At 35.9% G+C, this 24,640-nt stretch overlaps 1 long non-coding RNA gene and 1 pseudogene across 2 annotated transcripts in view; one reads left to right on the top strand and one right to left on the bottom strand.

Annotated features, from left to right (window-relative positions):
• Positions 1–211: 211 nt before the first annotated feature.
• Positions 212–24,640, bottom strand: part of LOC123858790 (uncharacterized) — a 222,018-nt gene continuing 197,589 nt past the window's right edge. Inside the window, exon 3 of the long non-coding RNA XR_010410400.1 lies at positions 212–438. This is a non-coding gene — a long non-coding RNA (uncharacterized LOC123858790). The remainder of the gene's footprint in view (positions 439–24,640) is intronic.
• Positions 7,904–10,327, top strand: LOC123834648 (52 kDa repressor of the inhibitor of the protein kinase-like; annotated as a pseudogene). The gene is made up of 2 exons (XR_010410543.1): positions 7,904–8,136; positions 8,223–10,327. The product of XR_010410543.1 is annotated as a 52 kDa repressor of the inhibitor of the protein kinase-like (transcript).

Here is a 24,640-nt window from a genome sequence, read left to right on the forward strand (position 1 = left end):
ATGTTTACCTGTGACAATTCCTTGAAAATTGAAAAAAAAAATGACATTTATAAAGGTTTTTTTTTTTTAATTCTTTCTTTTTCCTCTTTTAATCCCCTGACATTTCCACATGAGGATTTTGTTTCTGTGACTTTAAATGTAGAAGATAAACAATCTCACATTCTGAGAACGGTCATATGGGATCTATGCTGCACAACATTTGGAATTCATTTTATTTTTTTATTTTTATTTTTTAAAGATTTTATTTATTTATTTGAGACAGAGAGAATGAGAGAGAGAGAGCACACGAGAGGGGGGAGGGTCAGAGGAGAAGCAGGCTCCCTGCTGAGCAGGGAGCCCGATGCGGGACTCGATCCAGGGACTCCAGGATCATGACCTGAGCCGAAAGCAGTCGCTTAACCAACTGAGCCACCCAGGCGCCCTGGAATTCATTTTAATCTGAAAGACAAGATTGTGGAAAATAGGATTTTTAAAAAAATAAATAACAATTACAGGGAAACTGAGAAATGAAAGCATCTACTCAGAATATAAGAAAATTGACTTCTAATGAATACAAATTCCTTATAACTGAAGAGACGTTATGGTGTCGAAGGGGAGCAGAATTTGTCACCCCAAAATATGACATGTTGGCATAAGGATTATTGTAGACTGATTATTTTTAAGAAACAACAGACACAGGGAAAGCTCTGGAAGCTGAGTAAGAGTTACCTTTTTGTAAAATACACATTAATAAAGGAAATCTCCATTTGTAAAGGTGTCTCCCTCTCTGTACCAAGAAGAGGAGATGACCAAATCTCTAGAAACTCTTCAGTCTGCATAAGAACCTTGCCCTTATTTATAGTGCTTTGCCTGATAACCTCCCATAACTGCTTCCCCCAACATCTTTCTTTTGTCTTTAGCTGGAGATGGTATTTTAGGCAGTGGCTTGGGACTTTTTGGGGAGTTACTCAGTTTTCTTGGGTATCTCCTATGTATACAGAAGGTAGACATGTTATTAAACTTCTGTTTGTTTTTCTCCTGTTAATCTGTCTTTAAAAATGGGGGTGGAGGTAGGGTTTCAGCCAAGAACCTAGAAGGGTAAAGGGGAAATTACTTTTTCTCCCTTACAGTTCCAAAGCACTTTCACATTCATTATCTCATTCATCACAATGCTCTAAGATGATCAGGATAATATATTTTATCCCCCTCGTAGTCTTGAGAATTTAAATATATTCACCAGCTACAGAGGAAAATTCTAAAAAAAGTATGCTTTCGGTTTTTTTTCATCTTCACATTTTTTTTTTCCCCACTCTTCTTGGCTGCTACTATGTAATACCACTTCTCTAAATTACTTTCAGTCCAGGGGCGCCTGGGTGGCTCAGTCATTAAGTGTCTGCCTTCGGCTCCGGTCATGATCCCAGAGTCCCAGGATCGAGTGCCACATCGGGCTCCCTGCTCCGCGGGAAGCCTGCTTCTCCCTCTCCCACTCCCCCTACTTGTGTTCCCTCTCTCACTGTGTCTCTCTCTGTGAAATAAATAAATAAAATCTTTAAAAAAAAATTACTTTCAGTCCAGAATCTCTATTCTCTACTTTCAATCCTATCTTCACCCTGAGAACCCTGAGAGTTTCATCTGGGTCAGCTTTCCTTGAATTATATATTTTGTTTCAATATTCCCCTTCATCTTTACCTCACTTCCTTGTATTTTTTAAAGCTTATTAAGAGTGACATATGTTAGGGAAGACAGTCTTGTGAACATCATGGCTGATTACTCCTAGCAGATTAACAAAGTTTAAGTAATTTTTCAAACTTTGAAATACCAAATTATTTTAACCTTTTTGAGCTTCTAATTCCTCATCTATAAAATTAGTTAAAATATGAATTTAATGAAATAATAGAACAGGAAAGATCTCATATAATGTCTGACATACATTTACTCATTCATTTTACAAATATTTACCGAAGCCAATTTTGTGCCAGAATTTTTCTACTTGCTGGGGATATAAGTGTGAATCAAATAGAGTTTCTTCTTTCATGATTCTTAAATAAAAAATCATAAGTCATCAATTGATGATAAGTGTAAGCCAAGAAATAAAGTCAAATAAAGGGTGTCTACAGTGATGGAGGTAATCAGAGAAGGCCTCTGTGATGGAATGGCATCTGTTCAGAGACCCAGAACAGTGAGGGGACAAGCTATGTAGATTTTTAGAGAGGAAAGCATGGCAGGGAGATGAAACAGCAGAGCTGAAGTGATACGTAGATAAATAGTAAATGAGTTTAGAGAATGGTGAGAGTGGTAGTTTGGGCACAGCCAGCAATGTACTAATTACAAAATGATTGGAAATGAGATCAGAGAAATGATGGGTAACTGCAGATTGTGTAGATTGTTGAAGGACACAGTACACTGGATTTTGTTCAAGAGAGCTTAAAGAAATGGTGGCTACTATTCTTATTCAGGAATTAAAAAGGCAAGCTTAAAATTGTTAGAAATAACTTCTTTAAGGAATGTCTGAAAGCCAATTTAATCCTGGGAAGTAAGGGAAATTAAATTACTCTTTTAGAGTAAAACTATAAAATCAAAACAAAAGATAGAGAAATTCAAAGCTAAGTTAAAGACTCAGTGGTTCTTAAGTGAACAAGTATGTATGTTATAAAGACTGCATATGCTAATATATTAAACAAAAGAATGTGTAAACTAAAAGGGTGAAGGATCAGTGAGGAAAGCATAAAAAGGAGGAAAAGTAGAGAAAAAAATAGAAGTGTCAACCTAAGGTAGAAAAGATTTGAAACAGTCACTATTAAAGTGTTTAGGTGTTTAGGGGTACCTGGGTGGCTCAGTCAGTTAAGTGTCCAAATCTTGGTTTTGGCTCAGGTCATGATCTTAGGGTCAAGAGATTGAGCCCCTCCTCAGGCTCATGCTCATCTCAGCATGGAGTCTGCTTGAGATTCTTTCCTCCTGCCCCCTCCCTACCCCCTACAACTCCCCTTGCTCACTCTTTCTCTCTCAAATAAATAAAATCTTTTTTTTTTAAGTGTTTATATTCTAGGCTATCAACAAGAGCAAGTCTCTTGGAAAAATAAACATGTAACGTCCCTCTCCAGTTCTCAGCTGCAGACTTTTCAGGTGGTGAATGTGCAGCCAGGTGTCTTTGATATACTGATAACATTAATACACAATTACATGATTAATACCTGATTAATTATGATGTATAGATAGTATTCAGTATTCTATTAATTTAAACCTCCTCTGTTCTTATATCATGATCACCAACAAGTCTTCTGATTTTAATCAGGCATTCTATGTAAATTTGCCTATAAACAGAATGAGAATTCAGACACTTGATAGTTATATTTAATAAATTGACATGAGATTTTTGTATATCATGGAAATTTACTTAATAATGCTTGTTTTTTGTGGATCATTAATTTTATTTTTTGTCTGAAAAAATTTGCTAATTATTTATCTTCAAGGATATTCTCCTCTTCATGTAAAAATCTGCTTAACATTTCTGTTTTACTTTTAGTACTTTAAGAATATCACTCCAGTGTCTTCTGATTTGAATAGTTTTTTAAAAGAATGCACTGTAATCTTTATTTTGTTTTTCTCTGAATGAAATGTGTTTTTTTCTGAGTGTCCTCAAAGTATTCTTTATTTCATTGCCTTACACAGTCTAAATATGATGTATATATGTGTGTGTGTGTGACCGGCTGGGGGGGTGGGGAGTGGTGGACTGGCATTAGCGTTGAGAGAAAAATTATCCATTATCACTCAAATATTTAGTTTGCTCTCTTGTCTCTTATCCTACTATATTTTAATTTAGCATTCATGATGTTGACTGATGTTGCCTTACAACACCTGGATAATTGATGCTGTTTTGTTTTTGCTTTTTTACATTTTTTTTCTCTGCGTGTTTCAATTTGACCTATGCTCAGATTTGCTGATTCTTTCTTCAGCTGCATTGAGTCTGCTGATAAATTGTCAAAGACATTCTTTATCTCATTAACATGTTTTTTATTTCTAGTATTTCCATTTATTTTTTTTTAAGATTTTATTTATTTATTTGACAGAGAGACACAGCGAGAGAGGGAACACAAGCAGGAGGAGTGGGAGAGGGAGAAGCAGGCTTCCTGCCGAGCAGGGAGCCTGATGTGGGGCTCGATCCTGGACCCTGGGACCATGACCTGAGCCGAAGGCAGATGCTTAAGGACTGAGCCACCCAGGCACCCCTCTAATATTTCCATTTAATTCTTTACTATAGATTCCATGTCTTTGTCAAAATTTCCCATCTGTTCACATATGTTACCTATCTTTACCACCAGAGACATTAACATATTAATCATAATAATCTTAATTTTCCTGTCTGTTATTCCAACATTTGGGTTATTTCTGAGCCTGGTCTGTTGGTTGACTTTTCTCTTGACAGTATATTTTTTTTACCTTGATTCCTTATGTGTTTCATAAGTTTGGGTTGGAAGTTAGACATCTTGAGTTTAATAGTTGTGTCAGCCAGAATTCAATCAGAGAAGCAGAATATATCAAGAGATTTATTGCAAAGAATTGGCTTATATGATTGTGAGAGCTGCTTAGGAATATCCATAATTGAAAGGGCAGGCCATCAGGAAAGGTAGACTGAAACTCATGGGTATAATCTGAAACTGTGGTCCATAAACTAAATTTATTCTTCTCTCAGTGATGCCTCAGCCTGGCTTTGAAAGGCCTTTCAACTCATTGCATCAGGCCCACCCAACTTACTTAGAATAATCTTCCTTACTTAGTGTCAACTGATTATGTACTTTAATCAGATCTTCAAAATTGGCAGACTGGTGTTATATGAAATAACTGGGGACTATAGTGTAACCAAATGGGAATATCAAAAAACATCACAACTTTTATAAAGACACTAATCCCATTCATGAAGTCTCTACTATCATGACCTAATCACCTCCCAAAGGCCTAGCCTCCTAATATCATCACTTCAGAAGTTAGTGTTTAACATATGAATAGGGGCTGCAAAAATTCATTCTATGTCAACCTTCTTAGTTGAGTTTATTCTTAGGTTTTTTATTTTTTTGAGTGCTGTGTAAATGGGATTGTTTTCCTAATTTCCAATAAAATTATTCTATTAATGTTTCAGATAATCAGAGAGGTCTATTGTTAACCTGTGTGTGTACTCTAACTATATAATTTGACTAGAGGATATTCTAAAAATGTGTATTTTCTTAGAAGATTCTGTTTTATTTGTTAGTCTCTAAGGACAAATGTGCCCAAGTATTTGCTATAGAAATTGTTAAGGTGTTTTAATTTGTGATGAACCCCTCCCTTGCCCACCAAAAATGCACCAAAGTAATTTTTACATTTAAGATGTTAAAATATGTATAGACAACGTGTCACCTTGTTCAGACAATAAATATAAATTTCCATAGAGAATTCTATAACTAAATTAAGTGGTTAACTCTAGGGCTTATTTCAAAAGATTTAAGTAAAAGCACAAGGATGTGATAAGAGTACAGTCAGAAATACAAATTATATGTTGCTAATAGATGTTTAAGTTGTCATCAATTATTTAATACAATTCAACACATTTTCCCCAACTTATGTATAAAACATTGACTTGAGGGTTTCACATTTTATTCATTCATTTTAAATCTATCAAATTTCAAGGGGAAAAATATCCAACTAATGAGCTAGATGTTCAATATCACTTTTTCCTGCCAAATTAAAATGTTTTCCCTGCTGGGAGCTAAATCTTAAAAAAAGCATTATCAAACTAGCATAGAAATATATAAGCTCCTCACTTCTGTTAGTTCAGCAATATATATTGAAGTTTTGGATCATTGGTTCTAATTCCACTGACAACTAGATAACTTTCATAATAATAACAACAAATCTTGAAACTAAAATTATAATAATCTTTGAGCAAACTCTAATAAAAAGATTAAAATATGGACATACTGCAAATATTTGAAATGCTTTATTATGCTAGATAAGATATGGTCAGATATTATTATCAATTCTGCCTTTTTTCCCTCTCCAAACCAGCACTGGTTTGTTAAGTGTTTGTAACACTAATTTTGTTACAGCTTCTTTGTCTCTCTTGACCCTCTCGTTTCATGGTAATGCATAAATTCTGCATTTTTTTCCTCAGCCCAATGTACTCACACACCATAAGGCCAAGTTTCAAATATAATTAAGATAAAATTATAATTTATAACAACACTATCACGTAGGGACACTTTACTCTTATAACCATGTTTCATTTCAGTGTTGATGTCTCTTAGTCCCTAGTCTCTGCTCTTGACTTTGCTTCTCTGGTTTTGGTCCTTGGAACGTGAGTTCTTGACATTTATCTATCCTATGGTTTCTGCTATTCCTTAGCACTCGTGGGAATGTTCACTTTTCCTTTGTTTTCTGACATGATCAAGGGTTAAGTTGGAACTTCCTCAAAAGACAGGCAGGGGAATAGGGACAAGTGAGAGGTGGGGGTGGATAGCAGCATACAAGCTACTTTTCAGCCTTATATTAGCTTCAGTTGGGCACTTTAAACTTTGTGTTATTTTTGTAACATCATCGCAGGACTTTTGACAGATTTTAACACATAATATTTCAATCTCTTAATTTCTCATCTAGACTAATGAAACAACTTATTAACTGGCCTACCTGCTTGATACAGGTGCATGAGATGTAAATTAAATTTCATTGTGCCATGAGCTGCCCACAACACTTCCATGATTCTCCCTCTATTGGCATAAAGCTCCAATTCCCTTAACAAGACAAACAAGCATCTCCAGCCTCATCTCTGTCCATCACCATTCTTCTGATACCTTCAATCTAGTGTTGTCTCTTAAAACGTGTTCCACAGATGCTATTGTGTGGCATGATAAGAGGTATTATGCAAAACAAGTTTAATTAGGATAAATAAATTTGAAAAGTCCTGGACCAAAAGATTGTCAAACTGAAGATTTTTTGAGAGTAATCAGTATGCATTGTAAATTTCTGAAGCTATAAAGCATTTCCTCAACCATTTAGCCATGTTGCCTTTGAATAGCCTGCACTTTCTTTTACTTCCGATCCTTCTGCTTGACAAGACTTTTTCCAGCTATGTTAAATTTTAAAACTTGACTCGGTCATAACCTATTTGAACCCTCTTTGAATTTGCCTTTCTATAATATAGAAAACACAAAAAAGATGAAAATTATCTTTTCCAGACACCCTTGTAACTTGGATCCTGTGGATGATCTGGATCCACTAATAAGAAGCATGAGATTCGGAAAAAGAAGTAAGCAACACAGGGCAATGACAACATATAAAGGTATTGGATATTCTATCAAGCATGATGATGTAAACTTATTCTAGACTTGGTAAAATATTAGAGGTGCTGAAGAATGGACAACTTTAACAATAATGCAAACTTTAGAATATCATATGTTATACTAGCACATTAGCAATTGCTGCTCTAAATCTTTGTTTAATAGCAAAGCCTGATTCTCTGATTCTTTCAGAAATTTTGTAAACTAATCAATGTCTTTATATTAATCTTCTTTCTGCATTAACTACTTGGGGTCTAAGTAGGGGATTATGTTGTTTTAAACTACAAAAACTTTACTGATAGAATAATTATTATCAGAGGAGATATCAGATTAGTATACAATTAAGAAATTGTGAATCTAGGACTTATTATCTTACCTGATTTGGCTCCTTTTAGTGATGATGTATTTAGCTTTTGATGACAGTACATTAATAATCTATAACATACTGTGGTGAAACAGTTAAATTAATAACTAAAAAGAAACATTCATTAAGAGTAGGGTTTTGGCCCCCGGCGCGCCGGCCTTGCCGAGCCGGCCGCCCGGCCTGGCTCCCCTCCCGGCCCCGACGGGCGGGCGGGCTGCCCTGAGGAGGCGGGGAGGGGAGGGCTGGGCCGGCCGGCGGGTGGGCGACGATGCCGAACCTCTGCGCTGCCCCAACTGCACGAGGAAGAGTACGCAGTCGGACCTGGCCTTTTTCAGGTTCCCGCGGGATCCGGCCAGACGCCAGAAGTGGGTGGAGAATTGTAGGAGAGCAGACTTAGAAGATAAAACACCTGATCAACTAAATAAACATTATCGATTATGTGCCAAACACTTTGAGACCTCTATGATCTGTAGAACTATACATTTTGCAGAGGCATCAGAAAACTAAAGAATGATTGGGTTATTTTATTTCTCAAAATTAATTGAAGCAGATACTTGTGAAGTCATTGGGAGAGTCCTTATAGGACAGTTCTTCGAGATAATGCAATACCAACAATATTTGATCTTACCAGTCATTTGAACAATCCACATAGTAGACACAGAAAACGAATAAAAGAATTGAGTGAAGATGAAATCAGGACACTGAAACAGAAAAAAATTGATGAAACTTCTGAACAGGAACCAAAACATAAAGAAATAAATAACAGCAATGCTCAGAATCCCAGTGCAGAAGAAGGGGGTGAAGAACAGGATGAAGACATTTTACCTTTAACCCTTGAAGAGAAAGAAAACAAAGAATACTTAAAATCTTTATTTGAAATTTTGATTCTTATGGGAAAACAAAACATCCCTCTGGATGGGCATGAAACTGATGAAATCCCAGAGGGTCTATTTACTCCGGATAACTTCCAAGCACTGCTGGAGTGCCGGATAAATTCTGGCGAAGAGGTTCTGAGAAAGCGCTTTGAGACAACAGCAGTTAACACATTGTTCTGCTCGAAAACACAGCAGAAACAGATGCTAGACATCTGTGAGAGCTGCATTCGGGAGGAGACCCTCAGGGAAGTGAGAGACTCCCACTTCTTTTCCATCATCACTGATGACGTAGTGGACATAGCAGGGGAAGAACACTTGCCTGTGTTGGTGAGGTTTGTTGATAAATCTCATAACCTGAGAGAGGAATTTGTGGGCTTCTTGCCTTATGAAGCTGATGCAGACATTTTGGCTGTAAAATTTCACACTACGATAACTGAGAAGTGGGGGTTAAACATGGAGTATTGTCGTGGCCAGGCTTTCATTGTGTCCAGTGGATTTTCTTCCAAAATGAAAGTCGTTGCTTCTAGACTTTTAGAGAAATATCCCCAAGCTGTCTACACACTTTGCTCTTCCTGTGCCTTAAATATATGGTTGGCAAAATCAGTGCCTGTTGTGGGAGTATCTGTTGCGTTAGGAACAATTGAGGAAGTTTGTTCTTTCTTCCATCGATCTCCACAATTGCTTTTGGAGCTTGACAATGTAATTTCTGTCCTCTTTCAGAACAATGAGGAAAAGGGTAAAGAACTGAAGGAAATCTGCCATTCTCAGTGGACAGGCAGGCATGATGCTTTTGAAATTTTAGTGGACCTCCTACAAGCACTTGTTTTATGTTTAGATGGTATAAATAGTGATACAAATATTAGATGGAATAACTATATAGCTGGTCGAGCTTTTGTACTCTGTAGTGCAGTAACAGATTTTGATTTCATCATTACCATTGTTGTTCTTAAAAATGTTCTATCTTTTACAAGAGCCTTTGGGAAAAACCTTCAAGGGCAAACCTCTGATGTCTTCTTTGCAGCCAGTAGCTTGACTGCAGTGCTGCATTCACTAAATGAAGTGATGGAAAATATTGAAGTTTATCATGAATTTTGGTTCGAAGAAGCCACAAATTTGGCAACTAAGCTTGATGTTCAGATGAAACTCCCTGGGAAAAGTCCGCAGAGCCCAGCAAGGTAACCTGGAATCTCAGCTCACTTCTGAGAGTTACTATAAAGAAACTCTAAGTGCTCCAACAGTGGAACATTATTCAGGAACTGAAAGATATATTCTCAGAACAGCACCTCAAAGCTCTTAAATGCTTATCTCTTGTACCCTCTGTCATGGGACAGCTCAAATTTAATACATCGGAGGAGCACCATGCTGACATGTACAGAAGTGACTTGCCCAATCCCGACACACTCTCAGCTGAGCTGCATTGCTGGAGAATCAAGTGGAAACACAGAGGGAAAGATATAGAGCTTCCATCCACCATTTATGAAGCCCTGCATCTACCAGACATCAAGTTTTTTCCTAATGTTTATGCATTGCTAAAAGTCCTATGTATTCTTCCTGTGATGAAGGTTGAGAATGAACGCTATGAAAATGGGCGAAAGCGTCTCAAAGCATACCTGAGGAACACTTTGACAGACCAAAGGTCAAGTAACTTGGCTTTGCTTAACATAAATTTTGATATAAAACATGATCTGGATTTAATGGTGGACACGTATATCAAACTCTATACAACTAAGTCAGAGCTTCCTACAGATAACTCAGAAACCATTGAAAATACCTAAAAGACTTTTAAAGTAGGCTTTCTCTTATGTTTGATATTTGGAAAAATCTGTAAGAAATTTGAAAACATCTTACAGAAAAGCTGTCAGGTGTATGTAGGCCACTTAATCACTGAATATCTTGACCTGTTGACCTCTCATTGAGTACATTAGCCATTGATAATCTGCCAATTTAAATGGCCCCTGTTTAAACTCTCATGCTTTGGAGACATACCTGTTCCAGAAGATAGCATTGAAAGTGCCACATTACACTTCTGTGGGATCTCTGCTAATGGCACTTGGAAATTGTTTTAGTTAAGTCATTTTAGATAAAACATTTATTGTCACTGGATCCAATTGTCTGGTATTGAGTTATCAGTTCTTAGAAGATAAAGATTTTGAAGAGGTATGGGAGGAAGGAGTACATTTTATAAAATGTTACAATGAAGCTCAGAGTGACCTTTGAATAGTAGGAGTGTTAGTATGTTAAAAATCTGTAATGGACAGTTAAGGGAGTTACCAGACAGAGACAGAGAGAGAGAAACACGTGAGCTTGCCAGGCAAGGATTGCAGTAGAGATTTTGTCTTTATCAAATAAACTTAAAGGAACAAGTTACAGTTAAAGTTTGAATGGGAGAGCCTGCCATTGTTGTTCCACATTGGATTGTTGCTGTTTACATTCCTTTGTTGAGCCTACATCTTCATAAGCTCTTTAGCAAGTGTATGTAGAACACCTACGTCTTCATAAGCTTTTTAGCAGGTATATGTTGAACACCTCTGTTCATGGTCAAGACAGGATCAGAGGCCATGGATACTGACAACTGATTTGTCTGTTCTCCTCTTTTTCCATGACTATATCTACTGCCTCGTCTTGATTTATAAACAAAACCTGGAAAACCTACAAAAATAAGTGTTTTGTGGTTTATCTAGGAATAATACAGAAAATATTGCTGTTATTTTTGGTGAAGAAAATCAATTTTGTATAGTTTATTTCAACCTAAATAAAATGTGAATTTTGTTTAAAAAAAAAGAGTAGGGTTTTGGTGAATAACATACTTATTTTTCATGAGGAATATAAAGATTCAGAGTTAAAGTAATGAAGATTCAGATTGTGTTTAATTGTGCTAGAAGTCTTAAAGAAATAAAATGTCAAATTGAAAGTTTGAGAATCTCAGCTAAATAGTTGATAATAAAAAGCAGAGGTTTCTTTGTCTACTCTAAAATAGTCCCTTTCTCTCTTTACTACAGAACATAAGCATCAGAAAATCAGATGTAGATCTGATCCTATTACTCAAATACAGCGTAAATTGAATTCACAACATCACCAGGAAACTTGTAAGAAATAGTGGGAACCGCAGAATTTGAATGAAAACATTTTATAGGATTCAGATGGGTCTGAATAGAGTTAACCTCACAGAATTTTCTTTGCCACTGCAGCAGCCCCTTCTCTGTCTTATGGAGCCTGTCCTTCATTACTTAAACATCTTATAATGATGCAACTTAAGGTAGTAATTCTGCAAGAGATGTCAATTCCTTCAGCTTCTCCTTTTATGTCTTATTGCCTCCAGAACTAGAACTAGGAGTATATCTCTCTATATCCCAAAGGACAAATTCCAAAGTCAAATTCAAAAGGAAAAGATTTAAACACCAGAGGAATTGCAGTATTTTGCTTATTTATATTGGCATATCTTCAGAAATATTTATGGAATGGAGAGACAATTTAGATTGAAGTAGACTCATTGATGTGATCACACTTGCAGGTTATTCACCTTCATTGTTTTAACCCATAGCTGGGAATGTTTGCTTAGTTAGTTGAATGAAACCTTGAATCAATGGAATCTAAGTGAATAAAGTCAACAGAAATGAACTTGGGATTTTAGAACACAGCTATGTCCTCTTCATCAAATACCTATTCTGCTTCTGAGAAATAGAAATAGATTTTGCTTGCTATTGAATCCTGGTACAGGCTGAATAGTTTCTGCTGGAAACCTAGATGACCCCATTAGCTCAGCTTGCCTTATAAGTTGACTGATCCATCTAACCATATAGTTAGACATCATCAACAGCCCTTCATCCATCCGCTCACACTCCCAATGCATTTACTACTGCCTCAACACATACCCATGACCTCTATAGAAACTCTTCATATCCAATTGATAGAGAGGAGAAAAAAAAATAATTCTTCCTGGTTTACAAAATGCTCTTCGGAATATGCTGTCACCAGCCAGAAGTGAACTGTGGTAGCTTTGGAGTCCCACTGATTTATTCTGATGGAGAATAGAGAAAGGAAATCTTCATACTTGGCAGCTTTAAGTTATCCCTTTGACCATACAGCGAGCATTAAAGAAACATATCAGACTGTATATAGAACAAGATGTTTTATTCAGTGGAAAAACATTTAGTAAAACTATTGATCATGATAGCTTAGAAAGCGAATCCTGAGTGTACTGAACCAAAAGCCCTAGGAAAAGTGATTAGAAAACACACACACACACACACACACAAACAAACAAAAAACCAAACCATGTAGTTTTAGCAAACACAGTCTGCATTTGGCAGAAAAATACAAGAAAAAGATAAGCTTGGGTGAAATTTAATGGTTTTCTTTCTTTTTTTTTAAGATTTTATTTATTTATTTGACAGAGAGATACAGCAAGAGAGGGAACACAAGCAGGGGGAGTGGGAGAAGGAGAAGCAGGCCCACCGCCAAGCAGGGAACCCGATGCCGGGCTCGATCCCAGGACCCTGGGACCATGACCTGAGCTGAAGGCAGACGTTTAATGACTGAGCCATCCAGGCACCCCAAAATTTAATGGTTTTCAAAGATAAAGTAAGGGGAATCAATAGAATTCAGGAAAAAAGGTCTCAAAAGCTTGGAAAAGTTGCTTACTTCTAGACTTAAAAATAAGCTTAAGAAAGCCTTTTACTAGCAAGGGCACATGTAAATCCCAACATTTCCACAAAGTTCAGAATAAAGACTTGAATTTTTCCTTCTAGACTGAAAGCCTAAAATTGGTTTTTATTATCTTGAAAGAGAGACACAGAGTACTAATCTGAGAAGATCTTGGTTAAGTCAATAGAACTCTAGAGAAAAGATTTCTCATTAGAGAAATCTCACATTGGGCAGAAATGGTCCATCCCTAGTAAACCTGCCATCTTCTGATATTGACTGAGAGGAGATTAGGGAGATTGGCCTCCAAAGGAAAACTGAAGTGGATCCCCAAACTGCTACACCTGGAGTCTGTCAGTCAGCTATACCTCTAACAATAGGTTCTCTCTTAAAGAAAGATCTGAGTGGCAAATATGCATGCTGCCCAAGGACTCGTGACTGTTCTTTTTAACAAACACCTTAAATTAGAAGATGCCAGTTATTGTAATTGCACAATTACTTTATGTAACACTGAAGGAAATTTTTTAAATACCACCAAAGAAATCTTTGACATGGTACTTTTTTATTATTTACATTTCTTATTAAAATAATTGGCATTCATAGTCCTCTTCTGAATCATTTTTTTGCAGGGTTTTCGTGTTAGTATTTTCCCACAAAATACAGTATTTTATACCATCAAGAATGAGCAATATATGTTTTGTTGTGTTTTATTTTATTCACCCACAGCCAGAATATGTAAGTATGGGAAATAAAGGAGTATAGAGATATCTCTCACTATTACATTTAATGACACAGGATTTTTTATTGTCTGTTTTGTTTTTGTTTTTATTTTTGTTTGTTTTCTTCTTTTTTAAGATTTTATTTTTTAAGTAATCTCTATACCCAGCATGAGGCTCAAACTTACAACTGACTGAGCCAACCAGGCACCCCTTCTTTATTTTCTAGACCTCACAGATATATGCTGGGCTGTGCTGGTCTACAGTTCTTAGAACCCAAAGGATGAATGTCTCCACTAGAAGACAAAAGAATGAGTCCACTAAGTTGGAAATTGAGCCCATCACTTGACCTCTCTGAATTTCTCATTCCACTGGATAAACAGGGCACAGGGCTTCTGTGTAGCCTGGGATGCATAATTCCATGGAAACTCTGTGTAGCTATATAGTGGGATCATGTCTGAAGCCTACAGGGATCCTTTGAACTACCTTTTAATACTGTAATGTACAATGATAAAAGATAATAGTTGAGCCCAGAAAGCTCATGTAGGTGGGACCAACAAAGCAAAACCCTGAGAAATGAAGGTTTGGGTTATACCTTATCAGAAAAAGAGACCACATGAGGTGCATTAGGAGGGCAAAGCAAAAAAAATGCATAATGGAAGAAAGTTGTAAAGATCAACTATCAAACTGTGGCCGGTTGCAGGAACAAGGACTATAATAAATACTATATTTTTATTTGTTCTAACATATTTATATTAATTTTAATCCTTCTCCACTAACTTCCCTCTATAATTTTATATAGGATGGGTTGGAGATGCTTACATTTATAATTTATTCCATAAATCTATAATCTATCATGTTAAGATGTTAACTGAACTAAAGAAGTGAACATCACCCATAGATGGATACAGTGAATGACAATACCTTGGAGTTCCAATTCTGAGTAAATGGTGTGTATATCTTTACTGATACAATAGGTAGATGACTGTTTAGGATAGGTGAAAACATGCTATTATTGTTGTTATTTCAAAGTTAAGTATAATAAGGCAGATATGTCTGTGTGTATAAGTAACCAAAACTGTAGACTGCAGATGCTATGTTAATTCAATGGATGTCTATTCAAAACCCCTTTTCTAACTTATCTTCCTATACTACAGAACCTGAAATTCTAAAACAACATTTTCTGTATTTCCTTGCAGTAACACTTTATATATGACAGAGTCCTCCTAAGATAGATGTCTGTGTGAGATTTGGAAGCAGACGTGAGGAGCATGAAGTGATAGCTGAGCACTTTTCACAAAAGCTATGCCTGTCATTTTGCGGCCTCCGGTCAGGTTTTCCCCAGTCCCTGCTCTCAGTGTGGGTTAGGTGCCATGAGCTGTACTTTGGGCAGCTATAATTTGGCTCCCTCTAAGCACCTACCCTCTGCTGTACTCTTAATATGAAAAATAATGATGGTACTAAACATATTAAGCTCTTGATGTCTGCAAACACCCAACCAAGTGTTTCTTATGCATTAGCACTTAGTCCTGTGAACACCGCTCTGTAGCTGGGTTTGTATTGGGGTTGTGAACATCACTTTCCATGCTAGCTCAGACCTCTGAGGGTAAGGACTGCAACTGCTATCAAAATTGACAACTTCTAGTGACATAAGACAATATTTGGAACACAGAGGCCGTCAATGAACATTTACTGGACGAATTGATAACTGTGTTAATATTTTCCTGTCTCTAGGACAGCGCAATCTTAAGGGTAGGAACAGACACCCTCAATATTATTATGTGCAGTTTGACGGGAGTTGGGAGAAACTAATGCAACATGTTATGCATAAGCTCCAATATGGCTTGGATGGATATAAATATTTTATATCTATTTTAAATAACAAAACAGCATAAAATACTGCCACAAAATACATTAAAATAGGGAAATAGAGAAGCAACAATAAAACCAACTCTTGGAGGAGAAAGATATATGGCTTACATTAAGGAAATATCATTTCAGAGCCTAATTCAAGTGTCAAAGCATCTAAAAACACAATTTGAATTATACCCACTCTAATAACCAATTCTAGATTGTGTAACAGAAGTTATCTACTACATAATGTAAGTTTCTTGGCAATTTGATATAATAATTGCATTATCAATTTAGATTTTTCACATTCCTTTAATGTTTTAATAACATTTTCCTTTATTTAATAAAAGGAATTTCAGATTTTCTAGATTCAAATAACTAAGAAAAAAAGAAATATGTGACATTCAAAGTAACCAATGCTTATGCAGGTGGTGACTTCTGAAACTAAGGTAGTTACATATATAAATAATATAATTCTTTATATTCAAATAAACATGAGTATAATATATATATGTAACTCATTATGAGGTTTCATACCCAATATATATGTAATCATATATATAATTATACAATATATATATAATTTAGGGGGAGAGAATATGATTACATATAATTATATAATTACATATATAGGTATGAAATTCCATATATATTTAATTTATATATATATAAATTATTCCTTTAAAAATTACTTACCATGTACAAAACCCCAGTGATAAGTCTTTATATCTAGTTATTTTATCTTAACATCTTGATAATAAACATGAAGGTTCTGGATAGGAAGAAGACCAATTTTAGAATTTGTTCCCCATGCCTTATTTATTTCCCATGGAGGGGGTGGGTACTGTGAGAGCCAGCTGGACCCTGCATATACAGGGGAATCTGTAGTTCAGGAGAGGGTCTCACCGAAATTATGAATCTCAGAACTTCAGGAGTTACATAGAATCTGCCAGAGGAGCTGCCTCTCCTCACTTCTGCTTACAGGGTAGAAGAAGTTTTGCTCTCTAATGTAGGCAAATTATTTCTAGGAAGAGGAAGGGGAGATTCCCAAATTTCTTACAACTGTTTGGAATCCAAATAAATGGCTCCAGGGCAGATAAACGTATAAATCTCTCCAGAGCAATTCACTATCTCTGACTTCCAAGACATGATTATCATTTAATCAATCGTCCTTTAACTCAAGTTGCCAGGGATTTCTTTTCAGAAAGCACTGAGCATTTAGAAATATGAAAATATTCATGGAGCATTATTTTCCAACAATTAGGATGGTGATGGAGGATGTGATGGCAAACAAAATATTTTTTAAAAATTCTCAATCTCTGAGTTCATGGATCTTTCCATTAGAGGACAGATTTTAATCAAATAAACATAAAAATAATAAAATATCAATTGTGATCAGTCCTATGAATGAGAGGTATATGGTGGGGAAAAAAAAAAAACTGTGTAATTGTAAGATATATTCTGTTCCGAAAGAACAGGAGTCTTTCCTAAGGCAAAGAACTGACATGAGGTGCTAAAAGTCAGGAGAAGTTACCTGATTCGATTTACTTCTGGATCAGGTCACTTTTGCTAAAGCACAAGGAGAAGTTTGGTAGGGTCAAAAAAGATGTGTATCAACTAGTTGGAAGGGTAGCTAGTAAGAAAGGGAGACTACTGTAACTTTCCCAGCATGATATGGAGGGTAGCTTAAACTAGGACATTATTGGAAGAGAAATTGAGTAGTGGCAAATGTTACAAAATAGAATGTACAATAGACGTGACTTGGTGGTGGAATGGGTAAGAGGATTACAAGGAAGAGAGGTATCAAGTGTGACTTCAGGTTCATATTTGTATAGAGAGCATGCTACTCATTGCATGACATGACTTACTTGTCCTTCAGTCTCAGTTCAAATGATAACCTCTCAGAAAGACTGTTTAACCAAAGGTAGCCTATATATTTAAATCAATACACACACACTCGCACACAAGTGTGTATGCATGTGCCTTCTGTATTAAGTAACAATAATAAAGAAGAAGTTTTGAGAAACAGGTTCCTGAGAAATATTTGAGAAAAATTATTCCACACTGCAAATCATAAGGCCAAAATATCTTTAAAAAGTGAGCATTATTGGGGTGCCTGAGTGGCTCAGTTGGTCTCTCTCTCTCCCTCTCAAAAAAATATGAGAATTTTGGAGAAATATGAAGCAACTAAATAGAAAATAGTGAGCAGAAAAAAATTAGAGTACTATCGAAGAATTCTGAACAAATAAGAATTTTACAGAATTATATTATCTCCAGTTGAAGGTGAAACAAAGGAAAGCATGGCTGCTGATCCACCTGATATTGCTGAGAAGAGACAACTTCCCAAGTCTTATACCCAAGTCACATTCAATAAGAATATAAGAGATACCATGTTATGTTTTCCTTTTATTTAAATTGAAACATAATTAATATACAGTAAAATTCACCCTTTTTATCATACCATTCTGAGACTTTTAACAGATGAATACAACAGTTTTGTAACCATCATCATAATAAACATACAAGTGAGTTTCATTACTCCAACATTCCTTTGCATTCCCTTGTAGTCAATCCCTCTCCCAACCACCAGCCTCTTCCTATAGTTTTTTCCTACACCAGAATAGAGTATAAAAAAACCAAATCATATGTAACATTCAGAGTCTGTCTCCTTTCATTTAGCACAATGTAATTAAAATTTGTAGTGGGCTCAACTGTGGCCCCAAAGATATTCGGTCCTTGTACCAAGAATCTGTGAATGTTTTTATATGGCAAAATGTTTGCAGATATAGTGGAATTAAAGATTATCCAAATAGGTCAAACATGCCATTATAAGTGTCTCATAAGAAAGGGGCAGTGAAATATTTCACATACACAGAGAGGAGGAGGAGATAGAGACTGGAAGGGTACACCCACAAGTGAAGGACTGTCAGTAGCCGCCAGAAGTTGGAAGATGGGAATGGATTCTCACCTAAAGCCGCTGGATGGAGTTTGGTCCTGCCAACACCTTGATTTGGGCTCAGGAAAAAGCAACATATAAATAAAGTCATGCCCATTTCATAAGATTATCTGTTCTGTCTCCCATTTTATCGATAAAAAAAAGATATTTAATTTTGTGAACAAAACTAGTCCATTATTGCATTCATTCCTAAAATAAATACTGTGATATCTTTTAGAGATCATTACATAAACCATACCAAAAATATTTTCATATTAGGGAAACACAAGTCCACAAAGACTGAATATTATTCATGCCTTAGGACATACTAAAATATGAACCTGCTCCAATAAATTATATTAAAAATTCTGATATCTATGTGTATATGTAATTCATATATATATATAAAATTCATTTTGTGAAGAAAATACTAAAATTAAGTAATAAGCCTGTCTTTGGAAATAGAATTAATTTCTCTCACTTCGAATGTCTTTTTTTTTTTAGAATGTCTTAATAGAATATGATTACTTTGGAAACCTAAGAGTAGAGCTAATATTCTCTTTAATTTATCTCATCAAATAAATAGAAAGGAGTAATAATAGTAATGGGTTATTCCAAGTTATTATTATTATTTTTTAAAGATTTTATTTATTTATTTGAGACAGAGAGAATGAGAGAGAGAGAGCACATGAGAGGGGGGAGGGTCAGAGGCAGAAGCAGGCTCCCTGCTGAGCAGGGAGTCCGATGCGGGACTCGATCCCGGGACTCCAGGACCATGACCTGAGCCGAAGGCAGTCGCTTAACCAAATGAGCCACCCAGGCGCCCCAAGTTATTATTTGATAAACAGATTTTTAACTGTTACAAAATACTTGAAGGCACACAATGGAAAACATCATACTTTGTGTGAAGCAAAAATTGATTTGTCTGAGATCTCAAGGAAGAGAAACGCTTAGTAATTATAACAGCAATATTATAGAATATAGGAGAAATATAATAGAAAATTCATATGCTTGATAAGAAATGAGAAGTAATGAAAGACCCAAAAGCTTATCTGAATGATCAAGAGGATTAAATTATATGCAAAGTGTGTGCAATGTTAATGTTATTTTATTTTTTTATCAACGCTCTCTTCCCTCAAGCTATACCTCTAATTCCTTCCTTTCTCCATCAAACCTTTTGAAAGGCAAATTAATAGGAATTAGAAGCATTTCAGAATAGTGCAAAATTCTGAAAAGTTACAAATCTCAGTTCTGCCACATACTAGTTGTTGCCTTTGCAAGTGACTTCATCTGTCCTGGCCTTAGTTGACCCATCTACTAACTGGTATGAATAACAGTACTTTGACCAAAGAAAGAAGACTATGAAATCATTCCCAATAATTTCATGAACCAGTTTTATTTCTACTTAGGAAGTAGGTGTTAGTCGATAGGTAATAATTTTGAACAAGCAAGAAGAAAAATTTCTGCTAGATTCTGCTATGTATTATCATAGAGCTATCCTACATGAAACTAAACCTACCGAGCTTGCATATTGGTTACATGATGTGAACTCCCTCTGGCTTCTTAGGGATTTTCCATTTATAAGATGGAGTTATGAATATTAATAATATTCATATATGTCACCAAAGTATTCACTGTTAAAAAGATTCAGATTTCTTTTTAAGATTTTATTTATTTATTTATTTGACAGAGAAAGAGAGTGAGAGAGAAAGAGTATGAGAGGGAGAAGTAGACTCCCCGGTGAGCAGAGAGCTGGATGCGGGGCTCGATCCCAGGACCCTGAGATCATGACCTGAGCCAAAGGCAGACGCTTAGCTGGCTGAACCAACCAGGCACCCCAAAATTGAGATTTCTTTAAAACTATAGCTCCGTTATTGGTAGTGACTGGGGTAGAGATCTGGTATCTAGAAAATTACTATAGATCTACAACTCATCAATTCCTCTACTTATTCCACAAAATGTCAATAAGTAGAATGTAAATTCAGGAAGATAGCAACTGCATCATTTTTCTTATTGTTGTATCTTTAATAGCATTCTACCTGGCTGATGCTGTTTTTATCCTGCCTTCATTTTTGAAAGATAGCTTTGCCAAATATAAGATTCTTAGTTGGGAGTTGTATTCTCTTACTTTATGTCATTTTTTAAAGATTTTATTTATTCATCTGAGAGAGAGAGAGAGAGAGAGAGCACAAGCAGGGGGAGAGGGAGAAGCAGACTCCCCCCCCACGAGCTGGATTCCCGATGTGGGTCTTGATCCCAGGACCCTGAGATCATGACCCTAGCCAAAGGCAGACGCCTAACCATCTGAGCCACCCAGGTGCCCCAGGAGTTGTATTCTTTTAAAACTTTGAATATGTCATCCACTGCTTTCTGGCCTTCATTATTTCTGATGAAAAATCAGTGATTAATCTTATTGGAGTTTCCCTCTATAGTACCAGATGAGCATTTTTCTTTTGCTCCTTTTGAAAGTTTATCTTTGTCTTTCAGCATTTTTACTGTGATGTGTCTGGTTGTGGCTCTCTTTGTTTTTCCTACTTGGAGTTTATTGAAATTCTTGAATGTGTAAATCAATGTTTATCAGCAAATTATGGAAGGTTTCAGTTATTTTGTTTTTTATTTTTGTTTTTGCTTCTTTCTCTCTCTTCTTTCCTGATATTCCCATTTAGCATACATTTGTGAGCTTAATGGTGTCCCACATTTCTCTAAGGCTTTGTACATTTTCCTTTATTCTTTCTTTTTTCTCTAATCTTTGAACTGTATAGTCTGTAATCCATCTTTAAATCTATTGCTGAGGGCGCCTGGGTGGCTCAGTCGGTTAAGTGTCTGCCTTCGGCTCAGGTCATGATCCCAGGGTCCTGGGATTGAGTCCCGCATCAGGCTCCCTGCTCAGCAGGAGCCTGCTTCTCCCTCTCCCTCTACCTGCTGCTCCCTCTGCTTGTGCTCTCTCTCTGTCAAATGAATAAATAAAATCTTTAAAAAATAATAATAATAAAATAAATAAATCTATTGTTGAGTCCTCTAGTGCAATTTTTCTTTTTTTTTTTTTTTTAAGATATATTTATTTGAGAGAGAGAGAGCAGGAGGGAGGGGCAGAGGAAGAGAGATCTCAAGCAGACTCCCTGCTGAGCAGGGAGTCTGATGCAGGATTGATGTGGGACTTGACCTCACCACCCTGAGATCGTGACCTGAGCCAAAATCAAATCATACACTTAATTAACCAACTAAGCCACCCAGGTTGCCCTGAAGTTTCTCATTTCACTTAAAACATTTTTCTTTTTTGTTGTTGTTCTTTAAGAATTTTTTTTATTTTATTATGTTATGTTAATCACCATACATTACATCATTAGTTTTTGATGTAGTGTTCCATGATTCATTGCTTGTGTATAATACCCAGTGCTCCATTCAGTACGTGCCCTCTTTAATACCCATCCCAGGCTAACCCATCCCCCCACACCCTCCCCTCGAGAACCCTCAGTTTGTTTCTCAGAGTTCACAGTCAATCATGGTTCATCTCCCCCTCCAATTCACCCCCCTTCATTTCTCACTTATAACATTTTTCAACTCAAGGATGTCCATTTGGTTCTTTTTTATAGTGTCTGTTTCTTTATTGCTATTCTCTGTTTGTAGATACATGAAGTGTCTGCCAGTGGACCTTATATAAATTTTATTAGTCTGGGGACTGGGTTTCTATTTTAGATAAGTAACCAAACTGGTCATCTGAGAATGTTAGCTCCTATGAAACTCTGAAAGATTTAAAAATATATCTTTGTAAAACCTACAGATGATTAAAGAATTTTTCTTTAAATGTGCATAAGAGTTTTGGGTCACTTTTATTGAGTCAGTATGGTGAAATTGTCATGAGCCCAACACATATGTTCAGTCCTAACTGTGACAGTGAGTAGCTGTACAAGCTTCAATATGAGGAAGTTATTTAAACTTCTCATGCTTCAGTTTCCTTATTGGTAAATTAAGGAGAACAATATTTGCTATTGCTTAAGATATTGTGAGTATTAAATGAGTTAGTCTCTAAAAAATCTTGTAACACTGCCTGGCATGGAGTAAGGCCTACCAGTTACATTATCCACTAATTCTGGCTATTTTGGAGTTAATTTATTTTGATATAATTCAAATTTCGTAGTTCTGTTTATTTGTTCCATTTCAGGCTCTTTTCCTCTAGAAGTTATATTCTTTCTTTAGTAGTACTGCAAAATTTCAATGTGCATTACCCTAAGCTTCTTAAATTTTGTATTTTGTAATTATGTGGAGTATTTTTCATTTTCGATTCAATTAGGTAACGTTTTTTCCTTCACATCTGACTTTGAACAGGACATGGGTAATTCCCACTAAATTTCTGTAGTAGAAGATAGATGAGCTTACTTCGTATAAATCCTTTATTCTACAGTCATGGACTTGAAAAGGGAAAAAGGAAAAGCACCTACAATGTGTTTTTCCCAGAGCCATGGGCCTCCAGTAATCATCAGGGAAGAATAATAGGCAGAGAGCTGTTTATATCAGAGGATTTGTTTGTTTGTTTCTGTGTAAAGACAAACACATAAAAATCCTACCTTCTTGGGTGTTTGCTTATTATGGAACTCTCATCTGAGTGTGAATCAGAATCCCAAGGGTGCTTGCCAAAATACTGAGTTCCAGGTTTCCACAATAAATCTAGGGAATCATAATATCTGGTAATCTGCAGTGTGAAAAGCACTTCAGGTGCTCCTAATACTACACTTGAAAAAATACTGCCAGAACTGTATTTTTCCTTCACTTGAATTTAATAAACTGCTAAAGGCTACACATAGTTAAAGGGTGTAGACTTGATGGAAACTTTAATTAGATGTGTCTATTCCTTTGAAATGTGAAAATGGAGAAGTAATTTTAATGTGCTCATTCAATGTCATTTTTCATTTTTGTATTCTTTTTTCTTTAAAAGAAAGCCTTTGATTGAAATGAGACATTTACATTTGAAGAGTACAAATTGGTCGGTAGTAATGTATTTCAGAGTACATGCATTCATCAGATTAAGAAATTATTGAATTAGTGATTGAAATTTAGGCATGGGAAAATTTGTATTGGTGATTTCAATTATTATTGTAGTATTTTATATATAGTTGGTAATTATTACAAAATCATAGACCCAGCAATGGAATGTTTAATACATACATTCTAATGCTATGCAAATTTACACCCACACAACAGTGATATTTATATAATAATGATAAAGAATTGCTATTATATAATTTGCTCTTTTCAATTTAAGTTTTGTTCTTGGAAAATAATATTTTGTTCATTTACTTTTACAAGGTGTCTGGGAATTTCATCAGTGTCTTTAAGTTATTATATAAGGGAAATGTGTGAGTTTAATAGAAATGTAAAATGTTAAGCATGCTTAAATCAGCAGATTTCCATGGTACACAAGTGCTCTGCACCTAAGAAACATTATCCTGAAGGGGATCAGTTTTGTTTGAGATTTAAATGACCTTTGTTATCTGCTCCTTTGAAATCCAGGCAATATTGTCAAGGTTAAATGAGCTTGTAGATTTTGTTTATTTTAATTTCCTTGGGGATGAAACATAGAAGTCCAAAAGTCAGTTTTAACTTATTTTGCAGAGAGAAATAAGGAATAAATGATGTGTAGGGAAAAGTGCCCTAAGAATGTAGCAAGAAGGGTAAAATATTGTCTGAAAGGCTATAATGAGCTAAAATGCATCTGTGTTTGCAAGGGCCTTGAACTTGGAGTAAAAGGCAAACTCCTAACTGATCTTACAAGACTCTGCAGAACCTGGTGTCTGCAAACCCTTTCAATCTCATATCATGCTACTCTCTTTATTTTCTCCAATATCAGTAGATTGTTCTCCAATATCAGTAGAGCCGTAGTGGTCTCATTACTGCCTCAGGAACTTTGAACAAGAAATCACCTCTTCGGGGAAGATGGATCCCTTTTTTTTTTTCTCTGACTCTTTATTCATGAA

The sequence above is a fragment of the Mirounga angustirostris genome, unplaced genomic scaffold (genome assembly GCF_029215605.1).
Source record: "Mirounga angustirostris isolate CCGP_5_RB_7025 unplaced genomic scaffold, mMirAng1.0.hap1 SCAF_4, whole genome shotgun sequence".
In the NCBI taxonomy this organism is placed as follows: Eukaryota; Metazoa; Chordata; class Mammalia; order Carnivora; family Phocidae; genus Mirounga; species Mirounga angustirostris.